This window comes from Chiloscyllium plagiosum, unplaced genomic scaffold (assembly GCF_004010195.1).
Source record: "Chiloscyllium plagiosum isolate BGI_BamShark_2017 unplaced genomic scaffold, ASM401019v2 scaf_22924, whole genome shotgun sequence".
In the NCBI taxonomy this organism is placed as follows: Eukaryota; Metazoa; Chordata; class Chondrichthyes; order Orectolobiformes; family Hemiscylliidae; genus Chiloscyllium; species Chiloscyllium plagiosum.
Window position 1 is genome coordinate 1 of NW_025205669.1, and position 2,687 is coordinate 2,687.

At 50.7% G+C, this 2,687-nt stretch overlaps 1 non-coding gene across 1 annotated transcript; it reads right to left on the bottom strand.

Annotated features, from left to right (window-relative positions):
* Positions 1 to 2,288: 2,288 nt before the first annotated feature.
* trnak-cuu lies at positions 2,289 to 2,361 on the bottom strand. The gene has a single exon. It is a non-coding gene; the product is annotated as a tRNA-Lys (tRNA).
* Between the last annotated feature and the right edge of the window lie 326 nt (positions 2,362 to 2,687).

Consider the following 2,687-nt stretch of genomic DNA (forward strand, 5'->3'; position numbering starts at 1 on the left):
TGTGGGATTTACATATTAATGAACCGAAACCTGTAACCCACTCTGAACGATGAAAGACCTGACAGCAATCCAGGTTTGTTCAATATATTATTTCGGTTGCATGACACTGTGATCCTTTGCGATAAATTCTGTGTCTTATGATCCTGCTCCACAGCTACCTGATGAAGGAACAACATTCAAAAGCCATTGCTTCCAAATAAACCTGTTGGACTATACCCTGGTGTTGTGAGATTTTTAACTCTGTCTTGTGAAGGCACAGCTCCAACCAAACACACTGCACTGACAAACCACAAATACCTGCAGCAGCTCAACCGACTGCTTCTATTTGCAAAATGTCTTTCTGACATTTGATGACACAGCACAGACCTCACTGGGTATGGAGGAGAAATACACTAGTCAAAGCAGCTGGGAGGAAGTGAAATGCTCTATCCATCTGCCTGTGATTGCTCAAAAGAGGCAAGTCTACCTCTTTCACAACTGAAGTCAGGAGGAGTGTCGCAGTTCCTCCCCAGAGATTGTACCTGTTCACAGGTACAGGCAGGAAGGGACATGTACAAAGTTCCAACAACCACATGGTTTCCAGAGTGTAGTGGTTATCATGTTCACATTACATGCGAAAAGTTACCAGTTTGATCCTGGGTGGGAACATCGTCTTTCATCTTCGGCTTTTCTCCTCCCTCATGGAGCTGGCCAAAACTCTGACACCTCTCTCTTGAGGTTTTGTCCCGACTGTCCCATCCAGAACTGGGACAGTGCGAGATGTCAAAGGAGACAAGCGCTGGGGATGACCCCTCATGGGAAGCTGAGAATTGATTCCTGAGAGCAGGAGATGTGGGACAGGATCAGTGAGAGGTCAGGGGAGATTGCAGAGCGGCTCAGAGAGCTGATGGAAAGAAGGTGCTTGTTTCAAAAGACGTCAGTCACCCAACATGGGCCTTGGAGCCACATCCCTGAGATCCAGGCTCTCTCACATTGTCACCAACTGAACCAGCCAGAGGTGATGCTGGGTGCTACCTCACCAGTTGCTGTCGTGAGGTAGTTCACCAGCCATCATTTCAGGCATTTTTAAAACAAATCTCGCTGATGTTGGAAATGCTGTAATAGAATCAACTCATTGATCCCGACCCTCCTGCAAATGAAGTGTATGCACTCACCAATGGGAGCTTCTTCTTGTATTCATCGAGGAGTCTATTCTGCCCATTTACAGCTGTAGTCTGTGTTGGCGGAGGTGGGGTGTGAGATGTCAAAGGAGACAAGCACTGGGGATGCGCTGAGTGAGTGAGAAGCTGCCTTAATGTGTGTCTGTGTGATTGTGTGTGTGTGAGAGACTGAGTGTGGTGCCCAGTTCAATGTAAGTGCACCGGGGCCCACTAGTGGCCTGGGTGGGAAAGGCTCTTTGCTCAGGTCTCCAGGAGCTCTGCTGCAAGACTTGATTGGCGAGACGGGGTCCTTCAGGACAGAGGGGGGACAAAGCATCATTGTTTGAGTATATTTGTACCAGAGGGGGGCTGACAAAGCAACAGGCTGGAATGTGGGTGAGTGAGAGAGTTTGATAGAAGTCTGTGTGAACAGAGAGGTGTGTGCAGACACTGACTGGACTGAGCCTTCGTGTGAACATTGACAACGGAATGGGGCGAGGTTAGTATGGGTCAGGCTGGCCGAGCGGTCTCAGGTGCTGATTTTAAGTTGCAGCTTGTTTTTGACCTGACGGTTTGAGTCTCACTCCTGATTGTGTGGGTTTAATTTTTTTCAACTCATAAACGAATTGGAGTGTGAGCTTGTGATAAAATTGACGCCCACCCCAACCCCCAAGGCACCTGCTGCTGGGGAGTCAGACTCACTTCCCCTGCCCCTGGCGGTTTTACAGAGCCGCAGGTTACTGTTTGTGTCTGTGAGCGTGTGCAGCCTCTGTGTGTACGGCCCAGACCCTCACCCAGTGTCGACTGTAAAGCCAGCAGCACTGGGTAATGGAGCCCTCAGTGAAGCGAGCGGCTGCAGAGAGAGAGTGTGTGTGTCGCTGCACTCCATCAGACTGCAGGGAGAATTTAGGAGAAAGTGAGGACTGCAGATACTGGAGGTCAGAGTGGAAGTGTGTGTTGCTGGAAAAGCACAGCCAGTCAGGCAGCGTCCGAGGAGCAAGAGAGGCGACGTTTCGGGCAGAAGCCCTTCATCAGGACCCCGGGAGTATTGAGCCTCCTGATTGACTCAGAGCAGTGAAAGATCAAGGCGCGTCCAAATGGGAGAGAGCTAATCGGAAGTGGGTGTGGAGTTTTAAAAGTGCAGCACATCGCCCAACGTGGGGCTCGAACCCACGACCCTGAGATTAAGAGTCTCATGCTCTACCGACTGAGCTAGCCAGGCACTCCACGTGGTTGCAGTTGCAGCTACTGCTGTGGGTGGGGGGGATTTAGCAATTATCAGGGTCCCAGGTTTGATTCCAGCCTCGAACGACTGCCTGTGTTGGAGTTTGCACATTCTCCCCGTGTCTGGGTGGGTTCCCTACGGTTTCCTCCCACAGATGTGCTGCTCTGCAATCTCCCTTGACCTCACTGACACCGCCTCACATCTCCTGCTATGAGGTATCAATTCTCAGCTTTGCATGTGGCATCGCAGTGGAGAGCGTGGCAATGGAAAAGCACAGCAGGCCAGGCAACACCTGAGGAGCAGGAGAATCAACATTTTGGGCA